The 19,811-nt window shown below is 36.2% G+C and overlaps 1 protein-coding gene across 2 annotated transcripts in view; it reads left to right on the top strand.

Moving 5' to 3' along the window:
* Positions 1 to 5,996: 5,996 nt before the first annotated feature.
* The window catches only part of CCDC178 (coiled-coil domain containing 178), a 436,068-nt gene continuing 422,253 nt past the window's right edge, over positions 5,997 to 19,811 (top strand). The window contains exon 1 of one of the 2 annotated variants that reach the window (XM_049620227.1): positions 5,997 to 6,363. The gene's annotated coding sequence lies outside the window, so the exon portion shown is untranslated. The other variant, XM_049620228.1, reaches the window with a different exon arrangement.

The following is a 19,811-nucleotide window of genomic DNA, read 5'->3' on the forward strand; positions in this document are numbered from 1 at the left end:
CTAGCTTTCTCCACTGAGCTGCTTTTGTTCCTCTGTCAAAAATTAATTGACTCTATTTGTTTGGGTCTATGTGTATATTCTCTGTTCTGTACCTTGATCTATTCTTTCATTGTTTCACTAATACGATGCTGTCCTGATTATTATAATTATTATGTCCTTAAAGTCAGGAAGTGTCAGCTTTCAGTTTGTTTCATTTGTTCTTCATTTCTTTTTTTTTTTTTTTTTTAAGTTCCTCTTTGTTTCTATCACTTTTTGGGTTTTTTTTTATTTTTTATTTTTTTCACTTTTTGGTTTTAATTGAGCATTTTATATGATTCTGTTTTCTCTTTTATGACATCAAATATAATTCTTAAAAACATTTTTAAAGGTCACCCTAGAGTTTTTAGTATACATTTGTGACTAATCTAAATTTACTTTCAAATAATTCTACACTGCTTCCTGGGTAGAGCCCTGTGTAGACAGTGCCTTTATTAAGTTTTCCTCAGTGTCCTCATTTGAGTATTCCATCAACTGCCTGACAGGTTACCAACTAAGGAAAACAAGTCCTCTTTTTTCTGACTCTCTTCCTCCATTTCCTGGTGATTATCATGGCCAGATAATTTACTGTGAAATATGTGAAATATTCACAAGTAAATATGTAGAAGAAACAATAATTAATTACCTATTTGGAGATGAGTTTTATATATTCCTATAAAATGGACTCCCTCAGTCGTGTGTTGTGAAGAGCACTGATTTTAGTCACAATTTTGTTTGAATATTATTCCACCAATTACTAATTGTGCCTCTGGGCAAGTCATATAACCTGTTCCAAATAGCAGCTCTTTGTTTTGTTTTGTTTTACATTTTATTTTATTTTAAAGAGAGAGAGGAAGTGCCTGAGCAGGGTAGAAGAGCAGAGAGAGAGAAAGAGAGAGAATCCTAAGCAGACTCCACGTGCAGCATTGAGCCTGCCTGACGTGGGGCTCCATCCCACGATCCCAGGATCATGACCTGAGCTGAAATCAAGACCTGGACGCTTAACTGACTGAGCCACACAGGCACTCCTGTTGTTTGTTGTTGTTGTTGACTTTTTTTTTTAAGTAGGCTCCATGCCCAATGTGGGGCTTGAACTCATGACCCAGAGATCAAGAGTTGTGTGCTCTACCGACTGAGCCAGCCAGATGCCCCCACAGTTTCATTTAAAAAAGAGAGGATAGTATCTGTCCAAGAGATTAGCAAGTGATGATTCCATTGATCATAGACAAAGCCATGAGCAAAGAGATTTTTTCCCCTCTCAGTTTTTTCCGGTGAGAGGTAATTCATGATACCTGCTCATGATATGTATATATGTATGTATCTGCCTATCTATCTACCTATCCATCCAACCATCCATCTCATGTTTAAGTGACTTGCTTTGGCAATGGAACAAAGTTTCTCAGCAGAAGACTGACTAGAAGTTACCCTGTGGGAGAGGAAAGAACAACTCAAAAGAAGTAAAGATGATCAAACCTAGATTGGTGGCTGCCACTTGAAGGGCTGCTATGTGTGGGCAGCTGGGACACAGATCCTGGCATAGGTAATATGCCAAAACCACCAGATTAATTCTTTACTATACTACTTAGGTCTGTTTCCATGAGAGGTTGGAGATGTGAGAACTATGCCTTTAGCAGATTGCAAGTCTGGTACTTTTCACTATTATTATCAATTCTAGAGCACTAGATTCAATGCCATAGTCAATGCTATCTTACAGACAATATCTAAATGTGCTAAGACAGTGCTATGGATCATATGAAATCATGGCTGTCTTACAAAACAGCAATTTAAAGTGTACCTGGGTGGCTCAGTCGGTCAAGCAGCTGACTCTTGATTTCAGTTCAGATCATGATCTGAGGGTTCTTGAGCTCAAGCCCCACATTGGTTGCATACTGACCATGTGGAGCCTGCTTGGGATTCTCTCTCCCTTCCTCTCTCTCTGCCCCTCCCCCGCTTGTGCCTACACGCTGTCTCTCTCTCTCTCTCCCTCTCAAAATAAATAAAAGTTTAAAAAATTAAAATATTTAAAAAATAAAATTATAACTTAATTTTCCCCCAATACTGAAGAAATTAGTGTTGATAATCAAGCTTATTAAATTACATGAAATTTACAGGCTATATCTTTATTAAGCATTCCCTTCATATTCGCTTTTGCTTTACGTTTACGTAACTTTTTCTCACAACAAATTTAAAGTCATGTGCAACACAATATATAATGAAAGCTAATGTAATATAAATGACAGTAGAAAATAAAGACCAAAGGGCTAACAAGGTTGCTACAATTAGGCTTAATGTCTATTAGGATAAAAAGAGAAACTGAATAGCTATATACATCTCATAATTTATACATGGTTTGCACTCATTCCTTGGGTTAAACTGCCTGTCAGATCTCTCCTGATACCCCACTAAACCTCTCTCTCTCTCTCTCTTGCATACACACATTAATTTTCTACCCATCATTTTGTATAGATCCATTGAGTGATATGATGGACAGTATTATCTACCATTAACGTAGTGGTACATTTCATATATCTTTTAATCAAAGCTCCCTTTGATAAAAGTTGAAAGAGTAATGTTAACTGTAAAAATGACCGCATTACATGGGAAGCTAATAATTTTCAAATAGATAACTTGATGTTGGTTGCACCTGATTCAGGAAAATATCTGAAACCACACAGAAAAGGCTCCAAATTCTGCCTCTTTAAAACAACATACACTTTGTAAATAGTGTCCTTTCAAGCAAACTTTGATAAAACTGCCCAGAGAGAGTTTGAGGTTATATTCTCTGATGAAGTACTGGGTTGTATGTATTCTATAAAGTACATGGATTGAAAGCAGATCCATATGCGTTATGACAAGTAGATGAGATGAGTGGAATCTTGTGATGAAAATGCAGGGACAGCTTGCCTGAATAAATGACCACAACCTCACACAGGGTGACAACCAGGGGATCTGTAGGAATGTTTAGTATTTAGAATCATTGAAGATTTACTTTAGAAAGCTGTAACGGTAGTCTTTAGCACATGAATAGGTATAAGATTGTCTCCAAATTCTACACCATTGATGATGGAGCAAAATGGTTTTGGTCTTAAAATATTTTAAACTATATGTCATTATAGAGAAACATTAGTAATGCTCTCTTTGAACTTCTTACTTTCTCATTGTACATCAGTGTGAATTACTTACAATATAAAACTGAATCAAGCTGCTGTAAAAAGTAATTTGATATAAGCAAATTGAATTTTGGAGAATGTCTTGCCAAACACAATAATGTTTAATTTAGAGAAATTGATATCATGCCACTTTTTCAGATATAATTAAATACTGGTTCCAACTGTCTATTGAGGACCCTGCTGGTCCATGTTAATACATCATTATTATCAATAAATAGAAGAATCCAGCTAATTCTCTATGGCAGGTGTGGTAATGCATTTATTTAATATAAAAGCAGCTCTAAATAGTTCTGGTGTAAGTTAAAAAGGGGGCCCAAACACTCTCTGGTTAAATCTAATTCTTGAAATGGTCTAATAGGGTCAGAGATAAATTAAAACAGTTTCATGCACAGATCTTAAAGACTAATCGGATAAAGGCTTATTAGGAAGAGAAAGCCATGAACAATTGGAGAACAAGTTTATAGTTGACATGTTCTCATACAATGGAAGACTGTTTAGATTTAACCATATATCTTCACAATATCTTTACTATTTTCTTTCTTCCTAAAGTACATCATCCAGCATGGGTCCGCTAATGATAAACTTTTGCTATTTCAAAATACGGTTTTCTTTGCTCTCATTCTTGAATGATAGTTTTGCAGGGAATGTATTTTTATTTGATCTATTTCCTCTGTGTACTGTTGATATGTCATGCTGGTCTTTATCTTTTCTTGTTGCTATAGAAAAATCTGCTATTTCTGTTCTATTTTTGTAGAAAATCTGTTTTTCTATTTGCTAATAAGATGACCTTATCTATCTGTTATTTTTTATAATTGATCTGGTATTGATTTAATTTTACAGTGTCTGATTTCTGTCTTATTTGAACTTTGGCTCCAATCCTTCCCTGAATTACTGAGATATTCCTGTATTTAAAAATCTCACTTTTGTTTATTCAAAGTTAATAGGTGTTTTAGTTTTCTATTTCAAATTACCCCAAATGCAAAACCATTTATTAGCTCATAATTCTGTAGGTCTGAAGCCCAAGAGAGGTTGACTGCTCAGAGATTTACAGGCCAAAATCTGTAAATCTGTAAACCTGTTGGCAGGATGCATTCTCATTTGGAGCACAGTCCTCCTCCAAGTCTATGCAGATTGTTGGTAGAATGCAGTCCCTTGAGGTTGTAGGACTGAGGTCTCCATTTTCTTGCTGACTGTCAGCTGGGGTCATTCTCAGGTCTGAGAGGCTGCCTGCGCTCCTTGCCACATGGTCCCTCAATCTTCAAAGCTGACAATGGAGAATATGCCTGGTGTCAGATCCTTCTGATGTTTTAAATCTCTGACCCCAGGAAGAGGCCAGTTCCTTTTATTTTATTTTAATATTTTTAAATGTTTATTTATTTTTGAGAGAGAGACAGACAGACAGACAGACAGAGCATGAGTAGGATAGGGCCGAGAGAAAGGGAGACACAGACTCCGAAGCAGGCTCTAGGATCTGAGGTGTCTGCATAGAGCCTGACGCGAGGCTCGAACTCACAGATCATGAGTTCATGACCTGAGCCAAAGTGGGACACTTAACTGACTGAGCCACCCAGGTGACCCGAGGCCAGTTCCTTTTAATAGTTCACCCAATTAGGTTCAAGCCACTCTGGATCAGCTCCCTTGTTAAAGTCAATTGTATCATATAGCAAGCTAATGAAAAGAATAAAATCCATCATATTCAAAGTCCAGAGGACTAGGCAGGTCATATATACCAGGTGGTAGGGTCCTTGGGATTCATCTCAGAATTCTGCCTATCATAATATATATATAGCAATTATCAATGAGTTCTAATCAATTAAGAGAAAACTGTCAAGAATGAAGTTTCTAGTAGGTAAAGTTTTGTTCTGGGGGAAAAATCTAGGTATTGTTTTAATATATTCACATAAATACTTTGAACCCTCATGAATATATATTTACTGGCATGCAAATGATTCATTTGATTTAAATTTAACATTGTATTGCTAACATGTCAAATTTAAATAATTAATGGAAGGAGATGGGGAAGTGGAGGGTGCATTCTGGAATCTATTTTTTTTTTTAATTACAAAAAGAGCTCTGCTTCTGCATATATTAATTTAAGATTAAGACCTCTCTCTAATTTGCTTGTTATTGCTTCCTCTTTTACATCTATGGCTGGAATAATCTTATTCCAGGTATGGCCTTGCAGATTTCCCACCACTGTAAAGGATTACTAATTGAATTGCCTCTTAAAGTAATAGATTTTGATCACTTAACCTTGGCAGGCCTTTGCCTGTTCTCAGTGTTGCCTGGAAATATGATTTGTCTGTGTAAGAATGCTAATTCTTATCCTGATGCTATATTTTAAACTATCTTTAGTTTATCATCTAGCGGTTGGTTTCATCCAAGAAGGCTAGCTGGTGACGCCCTAGTGTTTTTAAGGGGTATTTCAGGTCACAGTACTTATATTCCCTGAAGACGAAACAAATATTTTATGCTTTGTGAGACGGACCGTGCTTAAAAATTGGTTTTTATTAGAAATAGACCCTTACACAAATGGCTTGAATTCATTGCTTTCCCCACCTCAAGCTCCGGTCACACAAAGTTTTCCTTTCGTCCCTAATAGTTCAGGTTTTTTAATAGTAAAGTCACCTTAGAAGCAACAACCAAAGCAAACGGAGCTTACCACTTACAGTCTTTCTTGTTTTGTACCAAGGGGCAAGGAAACACGCTGGAAGGCTTCCCTTTGATAGAAATGATAACGAGGATACCAGAAACCGCCTTTGGAGAGTAAGAAACAAAGTCCTCCTATCTTCGAGTTGAAGGCTGTGATCCCTTGATTCTCGCAATAAGTACTGTAGGAAAGGTATTGACTCGGGCCCACACCTCCCTCTTCAGTAAAGACAAGCAGTTTGGCCGGGCAAGTAGGTTATAAAAGGAAAAGCGCGCGGAGGTGGCCGCTCGCTGGGGGCCAGGCGCTCGGAGCCCCCACGTGGGCTGGTCTGCGGCGGAAACGCAGAGCTGGCACACCACCCGCCCGGGCGGCCCAGGGAGCGCGCGCCCGGAGATCCGGAGCGGGCCGCCTCCCGCCCGCGGTTGCCCGGACACCGGGTAACAGACCCGGAGGGCCTCGGCCGGCGCCGCCGAGGCGGCGGGGTGGGCAGGGGCGGCGCTGGGAGACGGGCGGAGACGGGCGGAGTCGGTGAGTCGGCGCTGCGCGCTCCTCCTGGCCGCCTGCACGGCTCCCCCGGCAGCATCTAGGCCTGCGCCCCAAGTTACACCCCATTCGGGTCAATCCTTAATCAGTGTGGTAAGGCTGACACTCGGTGAGTTTGAGAAAAATCCCCGTGGCGTGGGGAAGGGGGTGTAAAGTCTCCCTCCACTGGCCACCCAGCTGTACTTCACACTGTCTAGAACTGCATCCCTAGGCTCTTATTCTTTTAAAGTAATTATTTCTACCTTTTATTTTGCTTATAAGGCCTCCTTGTGGTGGCTCATGTAGTATTATTTTGAATTGCTATTTGTTTTTCTTCTTTTGATATTTTATCTGTCCAGTGTCTGCCCAAATACTGCACACCCTATTTAGGGCTGGGAATTTTTTTGTCCTGCAGCACCTCAAATAAGATGCTCCACAATAACACTTCCTTTCTACAGATGAGGAAAATGAGGCACACAGCTAGCTGATAGATGACTTGGCCAAGGCCTGAAAATTAGGAAGCTTAAAATCCAGGAGACTAAGGGTGTCCTCACTTCCAATTCAAAGCATTTTCAATTGCTTTCTCGACATTCTTGAATGCTCAGTAAATATTTGTGGATTGACTTGGTAACCACCCAGGCCTACTTACTATTGCATGATCTGTCTGGGCATCTTGACCCAAATGACCCAAATGTAGCATTCTAAGCGATATCCATCTCCGCCCCCCCCCCCCCCCCCAGTCATTTCTTAGTCCTACTGTGGCAAATAGATTTTAGGACATCACTTACCAAAGTTAAAAACTCAAAGACAAATGAATGGCCAATTGTGAGGCACATCCAACAACCTGAAGGATTTTGAGCTTTTAGTTTATGTTAAATTATACTCTAGACTTTATATGTGAGACTAGTGCATTTCTATCTTGAATGTATAATACTTCTTAATCCTGAATACATACTTCTCACTTTATTATTGCACTATTAAGGTTTTTATTATTAACCATATCCAGCTAATTTCCAGAACTATCAAAACTATGAGTCTGAACATTAATCTACCGATTTACCTGGGTTAAGTCCCATTATGTTGGTAACTGTCACAGTTCTTATACACAACCCAGCCTTTTCTCTTCTGCTCTTGCCTCAGATTGGACATAACCTCAGACTCAACTAACTTGTCACTAAATCCTCAGAGTTTGTTCTTTCTTCTCTATTCCCGATAGCAGTGAATGGAATCTGCATACGCTCTTTCTTTTTCCTTCCAGTTATGGACTTCATTCTCACACTGGCTTATTCCACTAGGCTAGAACTATGATTGCCAAGAGCTCTGGACTCATAAATTCCCAACCTTGTAGCTAACAATAAAATCTAAAAATGCCCTGGGATGAATCTCCTGGATCCCAGTTGGTTCACCTGCCTGTTCCTACAGCATTCATGTTGGGGTTAGGACCACTAGAGTTGTCTGCAATCTATTGAAACGTGGATGGAGTGGGCAAGCAAGTTCTCAAAAGAAAGGAACCCTCTTTGTTTTTAAAGGAAGGAGAGTTTCTGGGAAAAAAACAAAAACGGTACTTGTCTACCCTGAGTTTATCTAGGTATATGAAACTTAAGGTTAATGAGAATATTGACTAAAGAATTACTAAAATGCTAGACATTGGAATTCAGACAAAATGGAAAGCGGAAAAATGTATGGCAAGAAGGGAAAATAAGAGAGATTAAGCAGCTGGAATACTGTAGTAGTCAAAGAATCTGTGTTGTGGTAATGATGTAAGGGAGAGAATTGGATTGATCACAAGCTTCTGGATTATATGTCTGGTGGAAAAGTAGTACATCCACAAGCAGATGGTCGCATGGGTGAGCCTTAATGATCATGATGTCTGTTTTTTCTGCACAATAACACTAATAAAAATATATGGAATTTCAAAATTGGTGCTGAACTTTTAGCCTCAGTTATAATGCTGTGGATACAAAAACCACCCAAAGAAAATAAACAGAGGCTATTTATTCAGCGCTTACAATAGCAAGGGAGTCGCCACTATCATTTGTGAAGGGCAGAAACTCCAAGGGAGACAAGGGAGTGGGAACGTTTTCTAATGGGAAAAAAGAGAAGACTTTAGGTATGCTCTGACTAGAGGCTGTTGCATGGGGAAGCTGGAGGTGGGCTAACCAGGAGCAAGATATCCTACGTGATTGGTTTGAAGGGTTTATCTGGCTTTCTCTTGTTGGTCCTGAGTTGTAAGTGCCGGCAGGTATTAGAGAAGCTGGCAGTAATTGACAAAGTCCTGACTGTTCCTGGCTGATTACTGCACAGGTGGTGGTTTGGCTTCCTAGGCTGGTTGGTGTAGAGGTTGTGGGTTAGCATTCTGTTTTTACATATGGTCTGGCCTTTGTTCCTCTGTGTATTCAGTCTCTCAGTGTTCATAGAAATTCACTTAGGTCAATTTAATTTTACCCTCCTATTAGAAAACTGAGGTATGGAGAGATTTGGACAGGTTAAGATTGTATTCATGAATATATAATTTGTTAGTGAACTCTCATTCACTGAATTTATTTTATTATTATTATTTTTTTAATGTTTATTTTTGAGAGAGAGCGAGTGAGTGAGCAGGGAAGGGGCAGAGAGAGATGGAGACACAGAATCCAAAGCAGGCTCCAGGCTCTGAGCAGTCAGCACACAGCCTGACGCGGGACTTGAACTCACGAACCGTGAGATCATGACCTGAGCCGAAGTTGGACGCTTAACCGACTGAGCCACCCAGGCGCCCCTCATTCACTGAATTTAAATCACGGCTTATTAAACGCTTATTATATGCTGGTCAGTGGACTAAAAAGTTTGCATGTGTATGTTATATTAATCCTCACACAACACTTTGAGATGTTACTGTTTTTACCATTTTTCAGAGGAGGAGACTGATGCTCACATACATGAAGTAGTCTTCTCAAGGTCATATAGCAGATAAGGAGCCCATCTGGAATTTAATTCCACATCTTACAGATTTAAAAGATACGTTCCTTGGCACTTGATTAAACGGTCTGATAATCTACTTTCATCACTCTATCCCTCTGTTTCACCTTAGTCTGTATCTATGAACATTACCATCTGGCCTCTTTTCCTGGGTACTTATAGGATGTTTATGTGAGCAGAGATAATTAAAAGACCTTTCAGTGTGAACTGAGGGGATTTAATCCATCATTAGGATGCCGGAAAAACTTTGGATGTAAGCACAAGCCAATGAAATGGATGAGGTGCCTGGGCATATGAAATCACATGGTGAAGGTGGAGGGATGATGAAATGGTTGAAAAGGCAGTGGAAGAATACAACCAAGAGGGTATGAGTACCTAAAATGGACTGCTTCTCTTAATAAACTAATGAAATACTTTGCATGGGAAATCAGTCAGTCAGATATCACTGATGGTTAGTAAGATGTTCACAGACAAACTGGATAATATTTTTCTTTTAAATTTGTTTTGTGGAAATAAGACTTTATAAATTTTTTCCTGAAGAGAAAACTATCCTCAGGAATTGTAATTGTTGAGCCCCCAGATCACAGTTTTGACAAATTCTTTGACAGACTGACAAAGAGCAGGGTATTTTTGCTAGTAACATTATGCTAGCCAGTGTTAATTATGTGTTAATTACCTTCAGTGTTCCACTGCTTAGGGAACTCTGTTTACTGTCTGTGCTCTCAGAACAACTTTATTATAGGCAAAGGATATAGCATAGAAACAACAGAAGATATGCATGGAAAGGTGTCCAGAGATCACAGGCACATATTTCTTTATTCTCCCACCTCTGGGTCATACAGGTGCTCTTAGTCTGTACAGACAGGTCTGTAAGCACTATTGGTGTGCATCTGAAACACTCTGTAGCAGGAAACCCAAATCTGCTCACGGTGGAGATCTTTTGTAATGAACTCCTCATGTAGATATATTCTAGCTATGTTTCCAGTTTTAACTTTGAAAGTTCCCCTCCCCCAGGCTCTATCGAAATTAGATGTAATTATAAATCCAATTATTATTACTAAACAGTGCTGGCAGGCTGATATATCCTGCTCTGAAACAACTCACAGACCCATGGTTTCAAAACATCATTTATCTTTAGTTTAATGCATTCCATAGTGTTGGCCAAGGGTCAGTAGCTCTGGAGATAAGCTGCAATTAATCCAAACAAGCTAAGATGAACCCATTATATGCATAGCCTATAGACATGGCAACTTTTAAACTAAATGCACAAGCCTTTTCCACAATAGAACCAGAAACAAAATAAACATCCCTGCTTATATCTACCTATCAATTTGTGTACAGCTCTTTACATCCTGTATCAGTACATTTTCTGGAAAGAGTGGTCTGTCCGTGCCTTTTCTTCTTTCTCATTCCTTCACTCCTGGGATTCCTGCTACCTAACTTTTGCTACTGTCATTTAAGGTCATTTATGACCTGTTGCCACATTAAATGGACTTTTTCTTTCTAGTTTTTATCTTATTATGTAAGTTTTTGAAGCTCCTTAGGTTGTTGGCTCCTCCTTAAAATTCTTTTCCCTTTGTTTCTATGATCCCATTTATTCAATTCTTTTCCCTTTGTTTCTATGATCCCATTTATTCTGTTTTCCCTGCAGATTTTTAAGAAATTGATAATGTTGTTTTTTTGGCACTCACTGCCAGCATTCCTTTCTTTGTCATTGTGTGATCTCATCAAACTGCCAGCTCCACAATGATAGTACCAAAACCTCTGAGCTCATCTCAGATCTTCTCAAGAATATTGGACACCCATATAGCATTATAAAGCACCCATTTATAAACTTAAAATAGTCATCTTTCCTCTAAATCCTACCAGTTATTCCTCACATAGACCCAAATGAAGTTAATGGCATTGCCTTCTATTCGTTCCCTCATGCCAGAAACTTGGGAGTTACTCTAGACTCCTCCTTCTATTACCACATCCAATTTCTTATCAAATCATGCTGTTTGTGCCTCTTAAGTACCTTTTGGTACTTTCTTCTCCTCTCCATTTCTACTTCCATCTGGCTTAATTTTAAAAATATTCACCTTGACTAGTAGTCTTCTTCTTGATTACTTTTTGCCCCAAATCATGCTCTCCTCCAATTAACCCTCTGGGATGGCACTGGATTGTGACTATCTATTCACTAATGTCTTTCCCCAAAAGGTTCTAAATGGTTAAAAAGGGGTCTTGTTTATTTTTGTGTCTTTAGTGCCTAGCATATAATGTATATTCAATGAATATTTTCTGAATGAATAAATGAATATAGATTTTAGAAAATATGTGTGGAAAATTATCATATGCTACTGACTTGCTCTAGAACAGTGTTGTCTGATCTGAAACACTTTTCTACAATGATAGTACTGTTCCAGAATGCAGTGGCCACTAGCTACCTGTGGTCAGTGAGTCCTTCATGGCCAGTAGAGTCAAGGAATGGGATTTTTAATTTTAAAATTTAACATGGGTAGTGTCTTTAAGACACTAGGACAGCACAGCTCTAGAAAACAGGCTCAGAAATTTCATCATTGCCCTTCAAACTAAGATTCTGTTCTCTCACACAGAGTCCAACAATTCCATGCAAGAAATTTTTTGTTTTTGGCCATTTAACACATGCCAAGCACTGTGGCTTCAAAGAGAAAACAAATAATTTCTGCATCCAAAGATGCAGGAGGAAAATGCCAACTGGTAACTGGATTTGATTTCTGAAATGCTGATATCAGGGTACATTCTGAAGGGTTGATTTAGACAGTGGGAAAGAACATTTTATTTTTTTCTCCTCTTTCTCCTCCTTCTCCATCTAGATTCTGAAGTAGCAAATGGAAGTGGAATTGTCAAAATTATACTTCTGATGATGGGAACCGTTGTGGATCCCACCTTATAGCCCTCGTTAGGGTGATGATGAACTTTTGCTGGTTTGACCTATTTAGTTTTCATTAAGTCTCCTCTCTTTTCTACCCTCTATTTTGTATTTGTTTGGTGTCTCAATTGCTTTTAGATTTATTAATTTCTTTGCATTTTATAATAATACACCGCCAAAGATGACCCAGTATCATATCCCTCTGGCTCTAGACAATTCCACCAAATTGTATCATTTATTATGACTGGCTGTTTGTGGTGTGATAGCAAGTTTTCAATCAGTGTGACAGCATTTATAGCCAAGCTAATTTAGATTACTTAGCAAATATTATGCCATGAGATCATGTACAAAATTATATCAGTAGGGCCCAAATATGTTGTATATAATGTATTTCTTTATCCACTGATTTGAACATTTCCATAGAAAACTGCAGTAAGAAGCTCTTGGCATAATTTCTTTGTAATAAATTCTGAATGCCGCCTATTACTTTTGATTTTCTTATTCTCCAGATGGTTACACATTTGCTCTCTATTTGTCTGTTATTTCACTAAGCACAGATTTCTTCCTGGGTGCTTTTATTTATTTATTTTTATTTACATCTTTGGTTTGTCTTGTAGCAAACAAAAACTGTTTCTCTTAACTGAAAATTTAAGAATAAGAAAGGAAATTACTGGAAAGCTTAATTTTCCAGTGTGACTTAACATTTCTCAAGAGCTATACCACTGGATGAATTTTGATTTCTATACTGAATATTAACAATTTAAATTATTTACCAGTGAAAATCATATAATTCCTAGAAAACATGACTAAGTAATGCTTGTATTGAGATCTTGGCTAAATCACAGTAATTTAAAAAACCCAAATGTTTGTATTTTAAAATCTTTCAAAAGTGGAATCATGAATAGAAGACTTACTTTCTCCCCCATGGCAAAATGATAACCTCACAGTGACGTCCATTTTCATTTTCTTTTTCAAAAGTATAGGAAAGTATACCTTCCCATACAAAGAAATCTCTTGTGTTGAATTATTGGCCAGTCATGGAGTGGGAAGCTATTAAGGTACATTTCTGTGTAGAATGAAACATGTAATAGGAAACCTCAGTATTTTATTAAATTTTTTCAACTAACAGCTTAAAGCTGTAGTTAGAGGGAAATAAAGCTTCATTGTCAAGTTTCACCCTATTCTTCTTTATTTTCTGGTTAGTTGTAGTCTCATATTTTCCTTTCCCTCAGATGACTTAGTGGGCTCTGGGAAAGAACCTAAGAAGAGGAAAACTGAGTGAATGGTGGATGAAGGGGTGAGTGGCAGCAGTACATTACCTGTTTTCAATTTAGTGTTTGAAGACCTATAGGAGGGAGGGGAAAAAATGCATGACCTTTTGCCGAGGCCATATTCAAGGAAGAGTTAGTCTTTCGGTTTTTATTAAATTTTAACTTGGTAGCTCATATGAACTAGAATTCTTTCTTATTTAGCAACATATGCTTTGCATTAATCCAGTAGTTGCATTGTGGGGAAGATCATTTAGGGAATCTGGATGAATAAAAATCAGATACACTCTGGAGGCTCCATGCCAAAGTATGGATAATTCTTTTGCAAAAGCAGAAATATCAGCACTAAGTAACAGCTCTCAATAGAATTTTAAAAGTATCTCCCATGGAAAAAGTATCTCCTGTGGGAAAGCTCAGGATTCCTCTAAGATTATTCAGCCTTTAAACCCTACAAAGTTCATCACAATGACAGGCAGGATGAACAGTCTTGCATTAGAAGAATAAACAAAACAGATCTTGATGAGTGTTGTTAAAATTTCTAAATGAAGGTTAGTGAACAGAGTAGTTTCTTCATTATTCAAATATAACCTCAGAATAGTTGATAATATCAAAGGCTTTCTTACAAAGGCAATAAATAAACCTGTAGGAAGGTCATATTTTATGTACCTTAATACTACATTAATCAATGTAACTGAGTTGTCTTAACATTTAGTTCCTTAATAGACAAAAGACTTGAAAAATTTCAAGGCAGCTGCTTGTTGATATCTTTTAAAAAGCAATTAAATCAATTGGAAAAGGCAAACAATTTTCCAAAATATTTTTTACGGTTTCTCTTAGTAAAACACAATAAATGAATTAGTTATAGATAGAAACAGCATGGAGATAATGTGTTCCTTATTGCTATGTTCAGTCCTTCTTTAGGTAAGTTACTAGAATTGTTTTTCAAAAGAAGTTTGTTTCTTTGTTGCTGAGGATCCTAGAGTGTGTAAAATTAGGAAGAAGAGCTCTTATTGGTATGTATACCTACGGATGTTGTATTGGGGTGTGTGTGTGTGTGTGTGTGTGTGTGTGTGTATGGGGAGAAGGTATGAAAGGGTAATACTAACATTAGGGCTGAAGAAATACATTACTGCCATTCCTAAGTGAAACCTATGGTTCCATTAGAACAACTTTTTCCACTAGTAATATACTACTGATGTAGATACAAACTGAGTTGTGTAAAGAATACCGCACTTAAAATTTTCCTCTAAATTAACTGAATTCCAACTTGGTGGAATCCCATCAGTTCAGCAAGAAATTTACCATTATTCATAATATACATTAATGTGATTATCCATGCATCATTGTCTGTACATATACCAAAATTGTTGAAAACAAAGTTTACATTCTAGGTGGGAAAGAAAAAATATTTATAAGAAAGTGCTTATCTTTTTACATGGAATTACAGCAAAATAGCACATATAATCTAACTGTAACAGTGAGGCAATTTCAAGTTTAAGCTTACTTTGGTTAACAAATAGGTTCTTTGTGTCCGTGGGTTACAAATATTCTACATCCTCTAGTTTAATGACTAATGAAGATAAATGATGCATAACATGGTTACCTGAATTAAAAGAATTTCTAGGTAAAAGTGATTTTTCTTTACATTTCCTATTTCATTAAGTATGGTTCCCTGATTAAAAGAGGTTCCTTTTTAAAAAATTATGGTTTCCTTTATCAAAGAGAAATGTATATTATTTCTATTATATATTATTTTTCTCCCCTATAGGATTCAGCTAATATATCCATTCACAATATAGACACTCTTTTTTCAGTTAGCATGTCTATATTACCTTTTGCTATGTGATAAATTGATTCTTCTTACTTTACTATAACTTCTGCAGAAAAGTTTTATCATATTAATTCATGAAGACTAAATACTTTTTCTATATTAATTTGCCCTTTTTTCCCCAGTGTGCATGTGTGTGTGTCTAGAGGTCGTTAGTTCCAAGTTCTTTGCTCATTTTTTCTGTTTGAATATTTCATTTTTTTCTCACCAATTTTTTCTATTTATATATTAAGCCAGAAACTTTTTGTTACTCACATTTTAATAATTTCTTCCTGATATGGGAGATTTTTTAATATAGCTGGATGGCTTTAAATTTTTATGGATTCATAACTCTAGAACTCAGACACCTTTTTCATCTCATTTTTAAATAAAGTTTCCTCTGGCTGTTTGTTTTTTCGTTTACATCTAGCTTTTAATCTATTTGATTTTGAGCCTAATTCTATAGTCTCAGAGACTTTGTAATCATTTACCCTGATTCTGCTAAAATCAGATTTACATTTTACCAATGATTGGGAAATACTGCACATTTCATTCTTGTTTTAAAGTTACTGTACATTATAGCACACTGAAGTGTCCTGAGAACTCTTTTCTTACTTTTGTTTTACCCGATGAACACTGGTTATAATACTTGCCTAGAGAATAGCATGGTGATAGACTGCAGGGCTAAATCCAGTTCTACACGGCCCAGCTGTAAGACATTGGCAAAACAGGGCCAGTAATTCTACCTACCTCATAGGTGGTAGTGAGAGTAAGAGCATATAAAGTATGTTTTAAGTTCAAGCTATCATTTTTGCTTTCTTTGCATCAAGACTTCCCTAGCTATTTCAGAAAGTTAGTAATAATATCTCCCAATAAATTGAAACTTTTGGAGTGCAGGAGTTGTGTCTCAAGATTTTCTTATATTCTTTAAAATCTCTATCAGAAATAGGCGGAAGTATTCAATAGTTATTGACAGTCTAAAAAAAGTAAAATGAAAGGTACATTCCTTCAGGAGCAAAAGCTGTCTTATAGTAAAATGAAATAGTATTTTCTAATTAAAGTATTTCTTCCATAAGAGTTTTGAGGCTTCAAATGTATAAGTATTTGCTGTTTTACATTTTAGACATAATGTAGTCCTTGAATATGAATGAATTAGTACTTTATATTTTGTCTGCAAATGTAAAATGTAAAACTGTTTGATGTGAAATAGCAACTTAATACGTGATATTGACCTATGAAATAATTTAACACTGTAAAAGTTGAGTTGTCATTCTTTATGTCTCAAGTAATTATCAGAAGGTGAAAGGTTCATCTCTTAGACAAATTCAGAGTATGACATATGATTTCTTTGTGAATATATGTGTGGAAACTGACTTTTTCAGTTCTAATTTGATTTGTAGAGAAAGATGATATCTAATCTTTCTGAAAATGTATTTGGCTTTAGTAAAACCATGAGATGTAATATTTAATGCATCTTTAATCTGTTGGATGTAATACAAACATAATATAAAGTCAATAGAACTTCAAAAAAAGAGAGAAGAGATTAGGAATCAGATGAATAGAGTTTAAAGATTTATAATGAAATTATTATCTATATGTGTGGGAAAGATGTGGAAAATATGCATTTTTTGCAATTTTCTTTGCCATTTTGCAATCCTTCCACATTTCCACAAAATAATCTAGATAGTCTATATATCATATATTATATATACATATTATAAGATATATGTTATAATATTTAATATATAATATATGATTTAATATAATATATAATATATAAAGTATGTAATATAATATAATATATACATATTATAATATATAATACATGTGATCTATATGTTATATAATAAAGAATAAAAGATTAGAAAAAAGATGGTCTTTGTGAAAGCAACACACAAGGCAGGAGTTATTCTTTCTTCTATCACTGTTGTGGCATTATAAATTTTCTAGGATAATAAAAATTTTGGAACTCGGCTTAAAATGGAAGTCAATATTTGATAAATGCATATTGAGTAAGATTATCTGTTTTTAATGGTTGAGCTTTGTTTGGCAAACTTTTTTTCATTGTTTCTTGAAATAACTTTGAAAATAGTTGTCAGGAATGATTATAATGATTGCATCTTCATGATTTATTTATTCCAAAACTGAAAGTTTGTACCTCTTAATCCCCCTTACCAATTTCACCCATTACCTCACCCACCTCTCCTGTGGCAAGCACCAGTTTGTTCTTTGTATTTGAGAGTCTGGCTTTGTGTTTGTTTTTGTTTCCGTTTGTTCATTTTGTTTTTTAGATCCCACATATAAATAAGTCACAGAGATGAAAGGTACAGCATAGGGAATATAGTCAATAATACTGTAATTACCTTATTTGATGACAGATGGTGACTACACTTACCGTGGTAAGCAATGAGTAATGTATAGAACAGCTGAATCAATATGTTGTTCACCTGAAACTAATATTACATTGTATGTTAATTATACTTCAGTAAAAAAAGAATGATCATAATGATTGCATATTGAAAACTGAAATGTTTTTCCTTGAATATGTGATTGGAATATTGACCTATACTTTATTATAAATATGAATCTTTTCTATGTTTAAGGTAAGATTATGCTACTTCATGAGCAAATGTCATCTGTAGGGTTTTTATAAATATATATAAATGACAATTATTTTGTTTTCTGTTATTAACAATAACTCTAACTTTAATTTTTATAGTCACATTTCATTCAGAAATTTCCCACTGTTCACTATCCTTATCTTGTTACAATCAGTTTTTTTGAGTTTTTACTGTGTTGCACTTTGACTATAAAAACTAAATAAGACAACATCCTTGTCCTCTTACATCTCATAATTCAGTGGGAAAAAAACACGTGAATAATTATTTAAGAAATTCTATAAGTACAATATGTTACTGAAGTAATAATAAAGTACATGGAGGAGTAAGTAAATTTGTTTTGTGGTGAGAAGTAAAAGGAGACATCATATTAGACACCTAAGGAAGGTAGAGTAAAAAAAAAAATGTGTAAGGGAATGGCAGCCTGGAAGTATATGGCTTGTTTTGATGACTTATGTTATGGCTAGAATATGGAACGTGTGGTAAAGGGGCAAGGGGTATGAGGAATACACCAAGGAAGATCTTTATTGTCTCGTGGACATGTAACTTTTAGACCTTGTGTTAAAATTTGTTGGTATTAACTAAAATATATATAATCAAGTTGGTGAGTACCTTGATGGCACAGAAGATGCTCATTCTTTTGTATCCTAAACAAGTAGCACAGTGACATAAACAATACATACTCTAAAAATTGCTAAACGAATCAATGAATGGCTAAAGTGAAATAAATCAAGCATTATCAACCATCAAAGTAAGAATATCTTAGAAGATAATGCAGTCCAATCTCTTAGACTTTTCCAAATCTTTCCTATATAACACTTAATAAATGATTTTATAGTTTATCCATAATCTCTTTTATTTACATAATGCTTTCTACCTCATAATATAGCTCTGTTCACTGTTGGAAAAACTCAAATTGTTAGAAACATCTCTGCATGATTGCCAAAATATTCTGTGTAGAATCACAGCTTGTTAGTCTGCCTGCCATTTTTGGAATAGAGCCCCTGGGAATGTCTGTTTAGACTTATTTCCCTATCCTTTCCCTCACCCTACCATCTGCAACATTATAGTGAGGGCAGCTATGCTGACAGTAGCCTCATGAATGGAGAACAGACTTAAGCTAGCACAATAATAGTACCCTGACCTCCCAGCAACAATTGATAGGCACTTGGCCCAAGTAAGGCTAATTAAAATCCCTCCAAACATAACTGGAATCGAATTTGAGAAAGAGTCAGCTTCACTTCGGTGGCTGAAGTTCTCAGTCACAGTAACAGTAACAGTCTCAGGAAATGTTATCAGAGAAGATTTCTGAAACATGGAAAAGTCAAGTTGTAGAAAGAAAACTAGAAAGAGTATGAAAAGAGTGTTGGAGGCCAAGATAGAATGCTGATGGCATCTGAGTACCTGTATTCCTGCCTATGTTACGGATGGACTGCCGATACTCCCCACTAATTATCCAGTATCTTTTCCATAAATATTTTTTTATGTTGTATTGTTTGCTTTTTGTGGGGTTTTTGTTTTTTGTTTTGCTTAAATTGAGTTTTCTTATATGCAACTAAAGAAGAATTAATATAATTGGCAATCTGGTTTAGACATTTTAGATCTTTAGTCTCAGTCACTACTGAGTTGGTCAGTCCTCTCCTCAGTCAAGATCAAATCTCTGATTACTGACTTTGGCCAGGATGCTGACTCTGATTCCTGTTTGCTTCCTTGTTATGGTTTCCATCTGAAATGTCAGTTATATTATGGGTTTAAAAATTGGAAAAAGCATCCAAATTTTTTTAATGTTTATTTATTTTTAGAGAGAGAATGAGAGAGAGAGTGGGCGAGCATGTGCATGCACGGGGGAGGGGCAGAGAGAGAGAGGGAGACAGAATCCAAAGCAGACTCTGCACTTTTGGTGCAAAGCCCGA

Source organism: Panthera uncia (assembly GCF_023721935.1).
Source record: "Panthera uncia isolate 11264 chromosome D3 unlocalized genomic scaffold, Puncia_PCG_1.0 HiC_scaffold_8, whole genome shotgun sequence".
Taxonomy (NCBI): domain Eukaryota; kingdom Metazoa; phylum Chordata; class Mammalia; order Carnivora; family Felidae; genus Panthera; species Panthera uncia.